Source organism: Amblyomma mixtum, chromosome 1 (assembly GCF_055824585.1).
Source record: "Amblyomma mixtum isolate Tamu chromosome 1, ASM5582458v1, whole genome shotgun sequence".
In the NCBI taxonomy this organism is placed as follows: Eukaryota; Metazoa; Arthropoda; class Arachnida; order Ixodida; family Ixodidae; genus Amblyomma; species Amblyomma mixtum.
Window position 1 is genome coordinate 305,859,698 of NC_143012.1, and position 18,727 is coordinate 305,878,424.

General features: G+C 46.2%; 1 protein-coding gene and 1 non-coding gene across 3 annotated transcripts in view; one reads left to right on the plus strand and one right to left on the minus strand.

Annotated features, from left to right (window-relative positions):
- LOC149372299 (uncharacterized) overlaps window positions 1-18,727 on the plus strand; it is a 172,676-nt gene that overhangs the window by 112,880 nt on the left and 41,069 nt on the right. The gene's annotated exons all lie outside the window — the stretch shown is intronic.
- On the minus strand, window positions 18,356-18,429 carry TRNAT-AGU (transfer RNA threonine (anticodon AGU)). Its single transcript has one exon. It is a non-coding gene; the product is annotated as a tRNA-Thr (tRNA).

Genomic DNA, 18,727 nt, shown 5'->3' on the forward strand with positions numbered 1-18,727 from the left:
TGCTAGTGGCTAGAAAACTGGAGTATTTTGCAGAAGGTAATGCAGAGAGAGCACCAAAAAAGTGGTAGGCTTTTAACTTAGTTAAGCCTAGTAGACGTGCGAAAGAATGCGTTTAGCCTGATTGGCTCATAGTTTTTCTTTGCTGGGTCGTCGGCAGCTCTGAACACTATTAGACTCAGGTTAAGCTGTGATCGAGGTTAAGCTGATCTGATCTGTCCGCGCCGCAGATGGAAGTCAGTGAAGACGACGGCGTGCACAGCACGAGACTGTGTTGCAGTTTATGTGCCATTCAGCCCGAGGACATCATCATCATCATCAACATGAGGCGTGGTCGGCTGCGGCGATAGCATAGCGCTCCTGTGCAGTGGCCAGTGAAGCTTATCTGTTCGCGCCGGAAATATTTATTTTATTTCTGCATGGACTGTTGCTATGCTAAGTTTTGCCAAAGCCACCCTCAAGGCCAGATCCGCGACAGCAGGGGCGCTAGCAGATATAAAAGGCATTGTCTTTGCAGATGGTTCCCGCGGGCGAAACTGACGCTCAGCATTTTCCTGGCAGTTGCCAGGCTGCTGGTTTTATTCCCGATATTGCGCTCTGAACAGAGAAACAACATCCGAACCAAAAAGTCAAGAAGAGCCTTTTTCTTCTTCTTTTTTTTTTTTTAAATGCCATCAAGAAATCTGGAAGAGTGCGCGGCGAGTCGGTGACAGCTGTTGCCTAAAATGCGACCAAGGCCACAAGGGAGTGACTAGCGAAACTCCAGCTCCTCCCACTGCATTTTTGTTATGTCCTGGAGCAGTGGAGGCGGCAGGATAAAAAGAAATTCTCATTCACTTAATCACGTGTCCCTGAATTTCTCTTCACACTGTTGTGCAGCGATTGTTCTAGCAGAGCTTGAGTTTGGGCTAGTTGTTACATCGTAATTTCAGGGCTAAGCTAACGCGCTCAAAGAAGGCAGGACACGTGTTTGAGGACGACCGCAAGCGCTTTTGGTCTTTTCTTGTTACGTGCTCTGCCTATTTTATTCGCGGTGACTCACTGTGAGATTCGGATGTTTGTGTAACTGCTGGGACTGTATAAGGATAGCTAAAGCGACAGAAACAGCTTTCGAGACAGAAACTTCCTTTTCGTGAGTGCAGTCTAGCAGAGCGCAGATTAATGACGAATCAGGAATGAACAATTAACTGCGTCACCAATTCAACGTTCGAGAAACATTGAGGCAGCGATGAATGGCTCTTAGAAAATATGGGATGTACATATTTGAAGTTCTGACGAATATTTAATCCCGTTGGCACGATGTTTCGGGGCTTTGAAGCTGCGTTATTTGTAGGCGAGTTTGAGTTCTAAGCCTCTAAGCCTAACGCATGCCAGTTGTTCCGGTGCCTTGATTCGGAACCCCGCTGCGCGATTAATTCCGCCCTCCCTCCTTTTCTGGACAACGGCGGCGAAATGAGGACTAGGCACGTGCGGATGCAGTAATCCCGCGCCCATGACGAATAACATGGACTTGCAAACGAATGAAGATGGAAGTAGAAAATGGCGTCTATCTGGGACTCGATAGGCCGTAACGGATGCGTGTCTTGGTCTTGCTATACCCGTGATGAAGGCGTTCGTGTTCTCTAAAAAAGAACACTGAGAAAGACGTAATAAAATACAACGTGCACACTTTTGTTTCTCTTTTTGTGTAGCAGCAGCGAAAGTCACCGAAATGAAAATTGGAAAGCGGGCAGGGAACAACTCCTCTGCTGCTGTTTACTTGGTTTTGGGGAAGTAATATAAATTCACGACGTGTTTGTTCCTGGCTAAATCTCATTCGAAGGATAAGTTTCACCTAATTGAATCCCAAAAATCTGTCTTTCCTTTTCGCTTGCCCACCGCCAACGCATCCTTTTCGCGCTGAAATCATTTTCGGCAGCTTTCCGCATCACTGGGTTTTTTTTTTCCCCTGAATATATTGCTGGATCATTGCTGCTGCTGGGGTCTGTGGCAAAGATAACGAGTTTCTCAGGGGGCAGCTGTCCTATTCTGTACGGTGACTTTGTGCAGTCCTACCCAGGATGCATGTAGCCAATTTTATGGAAAAAGGGGTTTGCGACAACGTAATAAGCACTATGTGTATTATTCGTCACCACAGTGTGCATGTAACCTATGCCACTTTGTACGTCACAGTCTTACCTACAGCTTCTATGTTCACGCACACTCTTATCATTATTATTTGTATTTGGCGGTAGTATACAGACCGTAGGCATTTCTCAGGGCAACTGAAATCAAATCATCTTTATTTCAACATCGTAGATAAAGATTGACTGAATGATTAGTTGGTTAATTGGCTGACTGATAATTATACCAATTAACCACTTTAGTAATTGAATCAGTCTTTGATTGAGTGACTGATACAATGGACTACTGAATGGATTATTCCGTCCATTCAGTCCATTCAATAGCCCGTTCGGTCGGTCGGTCGGTCGGTCGGTCGGTCGGTCGGTCGGTCGGTCGGTCGGTCGGTCGGTCGGTCGGTCGGTCGGTCGGTCGGTCGGTCGGTCGGTCGGTCGGTCGGTCGGCTGACTGAACCGACCGACCGACCGATCAACCGATCTCTAAAAACATAGAGAGTGGAAGTTTAATGACACAACTCGTATAAAGATTCGCAAGGGATCCGACCACTATTCGGGATTGGTTCTTTCTCAGCGGTGGCTCGCTAATCGAGTGTTGCCCAAAATCTGCCAGATAGCTGCGCCACAAGAAGTTTTGTCCTTCGAGACTGCACCCTCCGCCATAGGCCAGTCGTCCCCAATCTGCTGCGGGGATTCGCTTTCCACACCGCGGAGAAGTGGGCCACTTGCACCGAGACGAATAATAAGTAGCGGGAAGAACTCGCGTAGCCAGCGCGGCCGCGGATGACGAAAAGACGCACTCGGCTTCAGAAGCCGAGAAGACGTCCTTGGATGTGATTGCCTCGAGCGAAATGAGCAGTCCAGCGCCGGCGACGTAGGCGGCAATATGGAGGCCTATAAAGGGCGCCGGGAGTTCTGCAGTAATAATAAGCAAAGTTCGACCGAAAGAAAAAAGAAAGAAAAATATCCTCACTGCTTCCTGAGAGAAAAAAAGAACTGTACTCGAATCACCAAGAGATGACTCTAAAGGCGGCTTGAAGAAACATATTGCTCATAGGATGGGCGGCTGCAAATGGGTTATGAAAACTTTGTTCTCACACCAAGAAAAGTCGTTTTCAGAGAGAAATTAAAGAAGCAAAAATTGTAAGAATGGTTTTGTGACTAATGACCAAGCATTACTGATGAAAAAAAAAGAAACTACATTTATTTGTTTCAGCTTCATTTTCTTCACAGATTCACTGGTAGAAAACTTTCTGCCTGTACATTTAGCCGCGCGCTAAAATATATGAAAGACAACGGGTATGAAAAATATTCTAACGCCGTGCTTTTTCTTGCTATTGCTCACGATTATAAAGTTTTCGAGATCGTTGTGAATTAGGACGCTTCTTAAGTATCTCCCGCCTCATTTTGTTCTGCTTTGTACGCCAGGTGCAAGCCGTTATAACTTCGCACGTTTAAAGCGATTGCAGCCGGGGAGCAGATGTTCAGTCGGGCGGGCCGATTTCGTACTGAGCAGAAATTTGGAAAGATTGCTAAAGCCATGATTATGCCAGAAAAAAAAAAAGTATTCTTGTCCCCTTACTTCCGTCGCAATTTGCTATGACGACATTCGTAGCAAATATGCGTTCATCACATCGAAAGAAGCACAGAATACGTCTTCTTTTTGCAACTTGTCTGTCCTCCTGATTATAAGAAACGCAAAGCACCCGCCTTTACCTCTCCGGCTTTCCTCCGTTTTTTTTTTTTTTTTAAAAAGGAACTTTTAAGAAATACATTGTCAAATATGCATCGCGTTTATGAACCCAGTGATCTAGGGGCGCTTGTCTCTTAAAACATTAAAACTCTGCTACGACAAAGGGCAATGGTTTAACTTCTATTAGGGCAAAATATTGGGAGTACGCGAAACCAAAAGCACAATACACGTATTTACGCCTAACAATGCGCACAAGCATGTATGCGGATGCTTGTGTTTTTATTTGTGACAGAAAGACAAAAGTGGAGATTTAATAATATGCTAATAATGACCACTTAATCTCTTTCATATACAACGTACGCGGTACTGAAGGCGGGTAGTAAAGTTGTTATCAACGACAGCTAGACACAGCCCCAAATTTCGGATAAAATCAGAGGCGAGAACACGGCATGCCTCTAAAAAAAAGTTGGCAGTGGCTTAGCTCTGCTATGTCAGGATATACGCATACCGTGAGCAGTGACGTCACGTGACCCTTCACCGGCGGCAGCAGCGGCAGCGGCGAGCGCGCGCGGCGAGGCGCGCCAGCTGTGCGCAGTGACGTCACTCGCTCCTCGCGCATGCGCAGTATGGTCGACGGAGGGAGCACGCGAAACGGCGAGACTGTGGCCAATGTAGCTCACGCTACAAAACACGATTGTAATTACCGTGACACTTACCTAATGAAGATCAGTCAACGTACATCACCAAGAATTCGCTCTGGCCCATAGGAATTAGAAATGACCATATAATGATTGTGCAATCAGACGAAAAAGTTTACACACTGTCGCTGAAACGATATGGAAAACATAGCTTAACCCTGGTTGGGGTTGACAGAATTTGTATTGGCGCGATGGCATCTTCGGAAGTGGCACCGCGAGGTCCCGCCATCTTCGTAGCGGGATAGTATACAGGGTGTTTCACCTAAGATTTTACATAATTTTTAAAATGAACTTTTCGAGCTTAAAGAACGCTTTTTTGGCATGGCATTGTCAGCGGTGCACGAGATCAGAATAAAGCTAAGACGAGCTGACTAGCAGGCTGGGTAACTAATACAGAATAGTTAACCTGTTAACTATTGCTGTTAGGCTCCTTAATTATTTAAAGGCTGTAGCCCTCCGGAACTAATATCAATATTAGTTTTTCTAATTTCGAAAACGCGGTTACTCTCGGCGCTTTGGGCCCCAAAATTTTGGCTATTTCGACCAGTTACCTGCACCGGAGAGGTTGCTTTGCCTGCAAGCTTCTCGAAAGCGCATGTATTTTGGCGCGATGTAGCCAGAATTTGTTGGGCCACAGCGCCGAGGGTTACTGAGTTTTTGAAATTCTAAAAACTGATTTGAATATTACTTACGGTGGGCTACACGCCTCTCAATAATTAAGGAGCCTAACAGTAATAGTTAAAAAGTTAACTATTCAGTACTGATTAGCCAGCCTGCTAGCAGCACGTCTTAGCTCAGCAGGATGCGTTGTTGGGCAAGTTGGTTCATATTGCTTTAGAAAGATGGGATGCGCACATGAAACAATCACAAGAAAGAAGACGGGACGGGCGCCCGTCCCGTCTTCTTTCTTGTGATTGTCTCATGTGCGCATCCCATCTTTCTAAAACGTCTTAGCTCTATTCTGATGTACTAAACCGCTGGCAATGCTACGCAGAAAAAAGCGCTCTTCTAACTCAAAAAACCCATTGAAAAAATTAATAAACGTCTTAGGTGAAACACCCTGTATAAATGCCTCGCATACTATGCCGAGTCTCCGATAGCGCGGGACGTACAGTCTTTGCCAAAAGTAACCAGGCTGCATGGTTTGCTTCTCATTCGTAAAGTAGAGCCCTTACGGCTTCCCTTCATATACGACTGAGAAGCAAACTGCACAGCCTGGTTAGGCGATCAAAAACCGTGAAGTGACGCTGCGGTGTGCGCTCATGATGGACCCTGCCCCTTGATTTCCCCAAAAGAAAGATGGCCGCAGCACCACGAATGCATGGGGTGATGCGGCTTTCCTTAACCGTTTCGGGTTTCCTAAGCTTGCACTGTCTTAGTGCCGCAGAAATGGAGAAGTGAAAACCGTGTGCGAAAACTCTAGAAAGGCAGCGCAGAAAGACAAGTAACCTCAAGTACTTCTTCATCGATCATCCGTTCACGGGAGGGTCATTAGTCTTGGCAAATGGCCTCGTCTTCTCAGACTTGGACAGCATCGCAGTCGAGCATTGTGAACGGAAGGAAGTGGTGCAAGAGTGGGTGGTGGTGCGTCAGCACCGTAATAGCCGAAAGTAAAAAAAAAAAGGCATTTTTGTCATCTTAGGCACTGAAGCAACTTTCACCGAGGGTTTACACCTGCTCTTACGAGTGCTTCGTCCCCGTATATTTTTTTTTATTTTTCAGCCAGGGAGATGTGGAGAGGTTTCTCCTTTCGATTGTTTTTCGATTCCGCTGAAATGACCATGGTCCACGTTCGCCTTGTGATTGGTGTGTTAACTGGCGAATTGTATTAGCTTTCCTCTTTCTTTAATTAAACGTGATTTTTTCCCGTTCTCCTGATTTCCTCCGGATCCATATCGAATAAATGAACTTCAGTACAAACACACGTTTAGTCAGTACACTGTCAGGATGCAGCTGAAAGTCCTGTCGCTTGTCGTAAGTCTGCAGCTGTATTCCTTCTTTCATTTCAATCAATTTTTTTCCTGTTGCTTAGAGAGAATAATCGGTAGGAAGCATTTTTTTGTTTCAAAAGGTCAAAAACGAAACAGGTGAAATCTTCGTTCATCTAAGTGAAAAGAAAGAGGCAACCGAAGCGTGAATGAAGATTAAAAAGACCGTAGAACACGTGGAAAGGAAAAAGAAAATCAGTTCTGCGAACGCACAGGAAGCCCCTGTCGGGCAAGCCAGCAGAAACTACGAATAAATAGAGCGGTATATATGAGAAAGCAAATATACCAGGCGAGAGAGGAGCGGGTTGTTCCAGTTTTCTTTATTTTTCTTATCATCGCGTTGCTCTAGACCGGCGGCATAATTAATAAAATAAAGAGTTTCACTCAAGTGGAAAGCGCTCTCATTAATAATTGGCCACTCCACTTTCTGCGGACGGGAAAACAGCCATCAGTTATGCACCCAAGTCCGGTGTGGGCGCTTAATGAGCTGTTTGCGGTTGATTTTGTTTTAATTATATTTAATTACTTTCGCCGTGAGGACTTGATCTGTCTGTTTTTAAATTGATACTCGCTACAAAAGACTTCGTTAATTGCGAAGGTGAGGAAAATAATGACATTCAATCTTCAAGCTTGCTCTGCTTGAAGCGTTTGAGTCCTTTTGCATTTTGCTGTTTTTGAATGACTAATAACGACGAACAACGCTTCGAGAGCGTCTCATTCGTTAACGATCCCGTAATCCATCCTGCGTTATATTAAGGAAAATGATGATTAAAAAACGTGTTAATCCCGCAATCAACTATTATTACCTGTGCGTGCCGCGGTTAAGTTTCGCTTCACGTGTGATTAAAGCCGCGTAATTCCTGCATATGAAGCACACTTTGGATCTGCGGAGTCATGAGCCACTCGCATACTACCAAGCTAACGGACAGAGTTTTTACTATTGTTTCAAACACACATTTGCTCATGGACAGCTTCTTTGCTAGAAAAATTGTGGGAAGAGGACCGTTCCTTCGTGAAGAAAACAAATAAAATCCTCATTTTGACAGGTTTCCTGTCGTATATGTTGTTCGATTATCGCATGATGTAAGCACCTGGCTTACCAACAAGACGCACTGTCAAAAGCAAATGAAGCACAATCTCAGCAATGCAAATGATGACGTAAAGCTAAATAAAACTATGACAAAGTTTATAATGACGTGGGCTGTCCTAGGTTACATACGTGAGCATCGTTGACTGTTGCTGAGCACGAACCCTTTTTCATAAACTTAATAAGCCGCTTTTAACCTCAGTTTCAAAAAAAAAAAATTCTTTATGCATTCTGACTTGAACGGCTCGCTCATGTTTCCTCGGTACTTGATAGTGCGTACCTCACAGAGGAACTTTGTATAGTCTTCGACAGCATACTTTTACTTATAGTAAAGCCAAATAACCGAGCTTCACTATTTCCGTTTCTGTAAATCGAACAGACGGGTCGAAGAACGAATCTCAAGTGCGACACAGCTGGGATCGCATGCACGCGACTCGCTGCGTGAACCAGTATGGCCCAGTAGGGATTGAGTTCGGCCACTCAGGCCATTACCGCAGCCAAGCGTAAGCCCTTGATGAGGGAGTCTTACGCTCCGCTCTCTGCCAGGCGCTTCACGAGAGCATTGATCGGCCCACCCACGCCCGTCTATGGCCCACCCGCTTGGCACGCCACATACATCGGTCGCCTGCGCTACTTTGGGGACAGCGCTCACGCGACGCACCTGAGCCCGTATAGGGATGCCAATACCCTGTCTCCCTTAAAACTGTGCAGCTTTGGGGACGCTGCTTCTGATGTTAGTTAGTCGACGCCTGGAATTCACGAAAGTGATGTCATCTGTAAGAGTGGTTTGTGACCGACGGGCCAATCACGGCAGCCGTGACTATGACAGTTGAGGAGCCGATGATTCCCCAACAGCTGCTAGATGCGGCCAACTTTGTGAACTTAGCTTCTCATTGGCTGACGCCAGCTTTAGCTTCTTCTGCACTGAGCGGTTCTTAGTACGGTGGAGTGCAGCGACCTCTGCGTGAAAGAAAAACTGATAAACAAAATAAGTGAACCCGCAACAGATATGCTGTTATTAGACTCCGTGGCAGCGGACAAGATTCGATAAGCTTTTCATATATCTTCGTGCGTAAAAAAAGGCACGTAACTGGGTCAAGCCACAACTACCTCATCTCATTCGCTATTGTGATTGAGTAGCGCAGAGGTACATTATAATCAGGACGTGACCTAATCTAGTTCACGAAAGCCTACGGAATGGTCTGTGAACTTGCATGATAGCGTGTCCCATGAGAAAGCTCTGTTCGTGACTATTGGCGCTATGGTGTTCTTGTCTGAGTGAGAATTATGCAGTTGTGTGGTGGTGTTTTGTACAGATTGTTCTCTCTATTCATTATTTAGCAACTTTTAGCACAGATTGTTCACTCCAGGTCTGACATATAGAAACATCATCAGTCGCTGAATTGGATGTCAGAATGGGCGCTTGCCGATTGCAAAAGAGGCAGAATAATGAATTGAGTCACATTATGTCACAAGTGGCAAAATCAAACGCGTACACTGCACGAGCTTCAAAGTACAAAAAGTAAAAAAAAAAACGAACAGCGCGTTGCACAGCAACTCGCACCTTCAGCGTAAAAGCATATTCAAAAGGATGATGGATCACACAAGCACGCACGCACGCACCCCCCCCCCCCCACACACACAAACACGCACGCACGCACGCACGCACGCACGCATGGCCAGTCGCGATGTTCCCGGGCATCATTGCTTCTAGCAGCTGCAATTTTCAAATTTTAATCTCTACTCACACAAAGGCCATGGTAGTTGTAAGAGCCATACTAGCTTCAATTAGTCGAGAGATGAGTACCAGAGCTAACCACAGCACGTTGTTCTTCTAATAAGGCAGTAATTACTCATTGACATCCACCCGAGCGCAGCCATACGGCTACAAAAGAAGGCTATACACCTTTCTCAGAAACTTCGAAGTTTAATATGAAAAATACGTTAAACTACGAAGTTTTTGAGAAAGCTGTATACCTTTCCTTTGTAGCCGTATGGCTGCGCTCGGGTGGATGCCAGTGAGCAATTACTCCCTTATTACAAATCTACTCCACCTTGGGGGATTCCCCTAAACATTTGACCGACGTTGTTCTTCTCTAGGCTGTGCCATTTTCCATACAATCTTGCCTTCAGTCGTATTGACTTGTGCGAAATCTTTTGGTGTTTTAATCAGCTGTCGCAGCGCGGCCGCTTACCGAACGCAAACCAATCTAGTCCGATAACCTCTTTTCCAACTTTTAGTCTGCGATTTAACTGCGTCAGGCTCGTTTTCTAAAATGGCTCGTGCGCGGGTTTTGTAAGACAGGGCATATGGCACATTTTGCAGGTACTGTGCTGGGTCTATCGACGCATTTCCTGCGGAGGTTTAAGCGGTGACGTTCGTTTCACATCATTGTCCTAAATGCTTCCCCCGCAACGCCGAACGCACTTTAATCGGGCAATTTCCTATCACTTGCCTGATCGGTTTCCATTGCCTATCCACGTGGCCCCATTAGTTTGGACCCTTAACTATAGGACTGCTATTCCCTAATGTGAATAGAACGGGGTAGACGTTATCGTTATTGGCAAAAATGTTTTTCAATCTGGGAGTCCGTAGGACGCGCTCTGATCAAGTGAACCACTGCTCGATTTAGCTGCAAAAAAGAACTCATGCTGACTTGTTTTCCGGAGATTGTAAACAAAACTGAAATTAGTCGCAACGTTCGTGAATGCAGCTGGGTAAATGTAACCACGGCAAAAAAAAAAAAAAATTACATTTCGGGTTGTCTGTTTTCGGTGTCGCCTGGCTTGCAAGCGAATGGAGTACTTATACGTTTTGGTTTTTTTGAATCCACAGAGGTAACGAGGTTTAGACGAAGATGTGCTCGACAAGATCTGATTGCGGAGGAAATGTGTCGGAAAATTACAAAGAAAGAGAGAGCACATAAACCTTCCTGGGAGTACATTGAAAGTGTCTTAAAAAAATTATAATTCAATGCTAATTTTGTTAACATAAATGCGTGTCTTGATTTCAAATAGCGGGCATAGTCAGGCTGCTTTAGCTTTTTCGACCCTTATATCTATTCATTGTAATCTTCAGGGCAAGGCTGCATTGCAGAGGTGTTTAGCAACAAAAGAAAAAATAATGAATAAGAAAGAGAACATGGTGAGTGCAATGCTCGATACATTTTTGTGTTGCTCTCATATTCATTGTCTTGAGGCCACGCACTGTTTAATTAAAATTACTGCCTATTCGTAGAGCATATCGTTGATCCCGTGGTCTATGCTTGTACCGAACAGAACGCCTGGCTACATTAAAAACCTCTTCGCCGACGGTGGTTAGGGATGGCGTGAATTCGCCGCTTAGCCGGCAGCAATAATTTACCTTGCTCTCTCAGTCTGAGCACAGTCACTTCGGAAATGCAAATGCGTCTCCTTGCACTGATTGCCCGCATCAACTACAAGCGTCAGTGAGCGCAGGCCAAGGCACAAAGGTTTTGGGGAAGAAGCTGGAATCTTCGATACACTTCCTTTCTTATGACGTGTGGTCTGCCACAAAGTTATCCCCCCCCCCCCCCCCCCCTTTTCAGTGAACGCCCCTATCTGGGGCGCTGCAATGCCGAGAGATTCGGACGTTGATTGCTCTCCGGAGTGACAGCATGCGATTTCCGCGCTCCCGTCAGTGTCGGCGAAAGAGGCGATGAAATTAATTCCGGAGAAAAGAAGACGGTGCACCAGTGAGCTCACACTACTGACGGCAGCGACTACGTCCGAGAAATTTCTTATTTCTGCCAGACGCCAGAGTGGCCAGGATGTACCGCGATTTCCTGCTTCGGCGCCCAAACTCTGATCACAGAAGAAGTGAATGGAATGAAGATGAGAAACAGAAAGGAGAAGAACAAGTCTGAGCTGGCCCGCGAGCTGCAACGTTCGGTACCACCGGCGAAACAAAGACGGATAAATAAAAAGAGAAAGACAAAAAGAGTGCCGAAATCTAAGACTGCCGCCAGACCAGCTGAATCGATCCGGTGAACAATCATAGCTCCGGGCGTGCGGCGTCCGGCGCGGGGCTTATCTCTCTTTATACATCCGGAAGCCAGACACCCGAGGCAGAAACACCGTCGGTCGCCGCGGTTGGCCAGGCAACGCTTGGTCCGGAAGAAGACATGCCTGCAGTCTTCGAGGCCTGACAACTCGCAGCGAACGCTGGATGCTAACAGAAAAAGACTTTCCCCGATTGTGTCTCTGCTTTAATTCAGCCGCACTCATTTCCAGAAGCATCTGCTCTGCCCACGCCACGGCAAGCTCTTTTATTTTTACTCTCATCTACCCATTTCTTCATGAACACGGCGACAGTCTCAGAGCGCAGATAAACCGGGGACGTTACAGGTAGTAAAAGAAGTAAAGTTAGCTGGAAACCATTGTTAGCAGCAGTTGTGTCAAGAATCAAGATGCACTAAATAAAGATTTTTGTGCTTATGTACACTCAGGGACGATCTATCATTGTCAAAAAATAATGTAGTTAACGGCCACGATGAGTGAATCTATATGCCGCAAGTTCTGAGCACTGATTCTTATGATACAAACATATTATCACAACGCATATGACTATAGATATCTTAAAAACGACATTCGCTTCGCGTGGTCTGGTAGAAAAATAATATATAGACTCGAGGATGCAGATATTATCTGTTCCGCGAAATTACGCCATTAAAAGCGCGGAAACAGTGGTTGTAGCCTCCTAGAAAGTTTTACGGCGAAAGCAAGTGCTACTGTAATACCCAACGCCCTCTGAATTAAAAGCATCATAGTAATCCGAGGGTAAATGTAGCTTTTTTCGCTTAACTGTCTTATAAGATGTCTGATAGTCCCATATTTTTTTCTTTTTCGTGTAAGAATTGTGATGATGTCCGGAAGATGAAATTTCAAAACACGTTTATCAGACATCACTGATCTATGGAAGTTACCCTCATTTATCTTTACCACTTGAACGGGCATTAGTCGATACTTGGTTCAGAGCTGGCAATGACATTTTTGTACTTAATTTTTTCGTCGTTGAATATAGTCGTTGCAAAGAACTTAAATGCTTGTTGCGTCAAGAGTCACGTATACTCCGCACTGCTACAATGAACATACACTGACGCAAATGTGTGCAGTCGCAAATTATTTGCAAGGACTCGTTATTGTCAGACAGCCGCCACAAACCAGCATGGACCACATTAAAAAACTATAAGTGATCAATAAGACTGGTGCGTTAGAAATGCGTTGGAAATGCGAATCTATTCCAATTCTGATTATATTCTGATTTTGATCACTTCTTTCGTTGATTTTTGCTGCGTCAGTCTCAGTCATTTTCATATCAGCGCATTCATTCCTCCGTCCTCTCTATAGGTGTAGAGGGTGAAGGGGAGAGAGGAGCACGGTTGGCAGGTGTGGTAGGTGTAGCCACCTGTCAGGTGTGACGACAACGACAGTCGCCGGGTTTTCGCTCCAAGGAGGCTTCTATGCTATCACATAAAAACTGTGGAAGTGAGAAACGCAAGAAGAAACACGTCATCTTCCTTTGCTGTTCAAAACCACTGGGGAAGTTTTTATGGCTATGCTATAATCCTGCTTACAATCAAGAGAGCCAGTCAGAAACTTTATAGTCAGTCTACAAATTTCCCTCTCAGGTTCTTCTTCCACTGAGTCTCCCTCTGGCCCGCTTCTAAGGTAGCGCTCAAGACGTGGGCGGTTCCTTCTAGGACGAGGAACTAAGGATTTGTTGGTACCAAACAAACCAACCACCAAACCAACGAACCAAACCAACGAACCAAACCAACGAACCAAACCAACTAACGATCACACGGTATCACGCGCATATCTTGCATTCGAAGCTACGACGCGCCTCGTTTCATGAAAGTTGAGACGTGGAACCTGAGCCGCCAAAATGCAGCGCTCGTTCTCCGCGATCTTCGCAATACGTGCATAAGAGCACGAGCATCGGGTCTCATAAATCTTGATCTTTTTATACAAAGAAGTGGTATCTGCTTTTTTCTTTTCTTTCTTTTTTTGTGTGTGTGGGTGGGGAGCAAGCGCTGAGGTAAGCTTTCGCGCAAGCGCTGCTACTTGCGTTATTCTCCAGAGGACGGTCGGGCACGTATTCATGAGCAACAGAGCGGAGGAGGCAAAAACGGAGAAAGAAAGGAGGCTTTCCAGGGCTAACTTTTTGCGAGAACTTGGGATGTGCGTTTGCGCACGTTGTCGGGCATGGGCGTAGCGTAGAATGAAAGCGAAAGGATACGCACGGAGGAGAAAGAGAATGAGAAAGTGGAAAGGGTTGGGGAGGTTAGCGCGAGAGTCGAGACGCATGTTCCTGCCTAAAGGTTTACGTGCAGGGCCCGCCCGTCTCGAGTGTTTGTCGAGGACGGAATGCATTTGCGGCCTCCGCACGGGTCTCGAGCGACGCCGCAGACGTCTGCGCGCGCATTTAGGGAAGACACGCGCAAACTCTGGTTTCAGGAGTGGCGCGGCTGTCGTGGCTTTCCGAGCGCGTTTCATATTCCCTGCTTCTCTAAAGTACTAAAAAGTTAAAAAAGAAAGGGAAGGAAGAAATCCGGAGAACATTTTAGACGAACTTCACAGTTTTCGCGAAGCTTGACGGGAAGAACCAGCCGCTTTTCGTGAGGGGCGTGAAGGACGACGAAAGAAGGGAGCGGCATAACCTCGTTTCACTTCACGCTGTTAGGCCTTTCATAACGCGCAAAAACGCGGGAAACGATATTACGGGCCGGGAATCGAGTTTCATTCTTTGTGTCCTGTTCGCGAGTGTAGTGCGGAATCAACCGTTATAAAATTCTGCATGCCGTGGGCGTTTCGAATCTTTGGTGATTATGCGCGTCGTGGGTGGCTGCAGGCAGAACGCTCGCTGCGTCTCGTGTTGAGGCCAACGTGACTCGAATGTCGGGAGAAAAACCAGGAAGTGACGGGGAATTATTCAGTGCAACTTCCCAGCGTGCGTGTTTCCATCTCCTGTGTGTTAGCGAAGTGGAAGGTTCCAGAAAAGAAATTACTTGCCCCTCCCCCCTGAATTTTTTTTTCGTCCGTGGATTTTTTGTTGTGACTGTAGAAAACAGTGTGAAGTTCAAGCGTGTGGCGGCGGGATTAAAAGTGTGAAGGCAGCGCTATACACATAGTTCTATTCTGTGAAATATGCTCCCGTGTATTTAGTGCATTTTACGGGCCAGCGACAAACTATGGGCCCACGCCAGACGAAACCGAATAAATACATTTTACAAGTGCTCAAGTTTGCTTGTACAGAGAATAAAAAACGTTCTATAGGTGCAGTCTTCGGCCGTTTTGAGTTGTTGAGTTGTGTTGAGTTGAGTTGAGTTGTTGTATGCTACAGGGGGGATTAGCCTTGCTTATTCTGTCGGCAATTGCTCCACCGTAGCGTCACTTGCATGTTAATAATGTCCTAAAACCAGTCAGATCTGCCCCTGCATGCGCATAGTCACTAATAAGAGTACATATTCCACTCCCGCAGTCACCATTTAAGCACACATTCAGTGACAGTAGAACAGCCGCTACCTCGATGTCATCCGTCCAAAGATCGGCAACGCTTAAAGAAACATGTGGGATTTCCCTTCTTATGTAAAGCGCCGCACCTCCTGCAGGAAATGACTTTATGCTGCAGTTTTTATGGGCGACATATCCAGTCAGACATCTCCCGCATGGCAGGCCAGCTTCCGACAGGGCCTATACTGGAACACGTCTCTTTCAAGAATAGTTTCAGTTCAGCTAACCGACTTAAAATCCCAGCGCTGCTTCATTGCAATATAAGCGGCACTTTTCGGTGGATATTAGATCCATGAGGTTGAACACCATCCATATTCGATCGGAATGAAGTTCGCTGCGAAGGTGGTAATCATGGACTCAAAAGAAAGCACCAGCTGTAGGAAGCTCTTCGGGTTACCAGGCGGCATCGCTGGAACATGTGAACGGAGGGCCCCAAACAAAACATGAAGAAGGTCAGATACAACTTGATTTTTGAGCTCCTTATTTTGCGCAACGCACTCACAACTCCGACAGACGATACCGACGCGGACACACTCTTGGCCGCAGTAGCTGGTTTGCTTGTCACTTGTGCATGTGACAGTCCCCCTTGCCGTCGAGTCTGGCTGTGATCTGGTCGCTCAGGAACATGGACACTTTTTGCTGGAGGTCGAACAACCGACTCGCACGCAGTGAACCTTGGCGTCTTGCTGGACTCAGATCTCCTAGGGACATTGTTGGGTGACGCAACAACCTCAGACTCCAACACTGGGAACTCGTCAAACCTTGGCACAGGCTTCTCAGTCGGTGGGGTTTTGGGACCAGCAATGAAGGGTATTCAACGGTTCAGAGCGCTCACACGGAAGGGGTAGCCTCCAAAACTCGCTGGATGATCACCACCGCAATTGGCACGAGCAAAATCAGCCTTGCAGGCTTTAAAGTCACGGTCGCCACCGCACCGCTTACAGCGTCGATCCTTTATGGAAACATTGGCCAAATGCCCAAACCGTTGGCATCTAAAACACCATATAGGAGCTTGAATGAAATCGGCAACTGCATGTTTTCTGAATCCCAGATCAATTTTTTCGGGGCGCTTTGAGTTGGGAGCGAATGTCAGCACGATAAAGTTGGTAGGTTTCGCAGCCCATTCCTTTTATTGAGGCTCCACACGACGCACGAGTCCTTTAAAGTGCAGAACACCTTGTGGTTTCAAGTAATCAAGTAGGTCACTTTCTGAATACCACTTTGGTACACCCTTAATAACGCAGATGTTCTTCATGTAGGAATGGGGCAACCGCACTCTACTCTTGATGTCACCAATCTGAGAACACTGCAGAAGCTTGTCAACCTGCTCTTCCGTTGAGACATCCAGCTGAAGAGCTCTTTGCATGGTGAACCGACTACGTATCGGATCTGATCCCAGCAGTGATTGATTGGCCGCGAAATGCAAGATGGGATTCTTCTCTCTTAAATCAACACCTTTCTCTGTGTGCTCAACAACTACCGGGATCCCGACCATTCAGTGCTTGCGGTGACTCACCAACTTGAAGTTCGTTGTCTACGTAAGCCATATTGGCCACTGACTCGTCACCGTCCACGATCGTTGACTCATCCCCACTGAGCGAAGAGGTCTTGCTGGACGGGTGGCCATCTCCATGTTCTGGTCGTTCCTCGGCTTGGGAAGCCATGACTGCCTCTTCCCAGCCAGCCTCCTTAGATTGGCGTGGTCCCGTTAGGCATGCCGGCGCCGGAGCAGCCGTGCTTTTTCCATAGGGACAGTACCGCCTTGCAGATGCAGCCGTCCTCGAATATTCAAACCAAACAACACTTGGGAAAATAGGAAAATTAGGTAAATAACCAGAGCTGAGGCGACAGCAGGTCGAACAACACCTTCGCCTTCCTCTACCTTGGCCATTTTGGGTTTCTACCCAAACAGCCTTTCCCGGTTATTTCTACGATCTAAAGCAAGAGCCGGAACCGAAATAAATTTAACTGAGGTCGCTTAGCGAAAAAAGGAAAGCCGTTAATTATACAGAAGGAATTACTAATCAATCTAGAAAAGCTCCGTCATCCTTAATGAGTTGAAAGGGTGGTTGCGCCTCTTTTTTTGTTTTTATATTCAGGTGTTTTGTTAACCTCGCTAACTAAGTATTCAGAGTTGTGAGTGAACAGCGACTTAACTTACGCTCTGCCCATGTATGAATCAGGCACGATTTTGTTACTTAAACAAAATACCCATTACATGTAGCGGCGTCATGTTTTTGGAATGAAAACACATCATGGCTGCTCACGAGATTTCCCTGGCGTCACGAACATGCCTCTTAAATTTCCTTCTGCAAGATTAATGCGATGAAAAAGCCCGGGAAACAATAGATGATGAAGGGGAACGTACCGAATGTTTACCACAATACGCGCCAACAACAAATAAATTAAACAAAGAATACGCATAAGAGAAGATTGTTTTGGCATGCCGCCTGATAAATCATTCACAAGCCACGAACTTCTGAACGGGCCTCCCTGTTTACTCTGCAGGAGTAACGTCCGCGGTTCAAACTACGAATAGAATATTAAAAAAGGCCATTCCAATCTGCAACAGAAAATTGATGTGCGTGTTTCCCAGAGCCAGGCAGGCACAGAAGAAATTGCTTCCCCGTAATTCGAGCGGTAAAATAAGGTTTAAAGTGAAATAAATAGTATAGTCGCAAAGAACAAAATAAAAAAGCGGCTTTTCCCCGGCAACGGACCCCCTTCCAGCGAATGGCTTAGGCTGATTCTCCCGAACCTGCAAGCGTGAGTAGCGTGACAATGCAGGGAAAGTACTACCCCCACAACGCAGAGAGGGCCTATCACCTTTCATCTGCCACTCCCTGCATCGTTACACTAGCAAGTCCATGATAATCTGCAGACGCCATTGACTACAGGGGTCTCTATGACGGGGAAAAGCCGCTTTTTGCTTGACTTGTATCCGACTACAGTTTTAGAAATAGCTCAGCGGGACATGACTTCGAAAGTGCTTTCCAAATGCCTGGTGAGTGCAGACACTACTGGAAGTCAATTTCGAAAGTGTTCCTTAAACCGAAGTCAGGCTTCCCAAAGTGCTCATATAGATGATTGTTGGTCAAATGTTTAGGGGAATCCCCCAAGGTGGAGTAGATTTGTAATAAGGGAGTAATTACTCATTGACATCCACCCGAGCGCAGCCTTACGGCTACAAAGGAAAGCTATACAGCTTTCTCAGAAACTTCGTAGTTAAAGAAAAATTCGTCCTGGTCCGGGGATCGAACCCGGGACCACCGCTTCACTGGAGCAGTCGCTCTACCAATTGAGCTAACCGGGACGGCAAGCTTATGGTAGGGCGAGAGCGAATTGATCAATAACTCGAAGTGGGAACTTTGACCAACACTGTTCCCACTTCGAGTTATTGATCAATTCGCTCTCGCCCTACCATAAGTTTGCCGTCCCGGTTAGCTCAATTGGTAGAGCGACTGCTCCAGTGAAGCGGTAGTCCCGGGTTCGATCCAAGGACCAGGACGAATTTTTCTTTAACTACGAAGTTTCTGAGAAAGCTGTATAGCTTTCCTTTGTAGCCGTATGGCTGCGCTCGGGTGGACGTCAATGAGTAATTACTCCCTTAT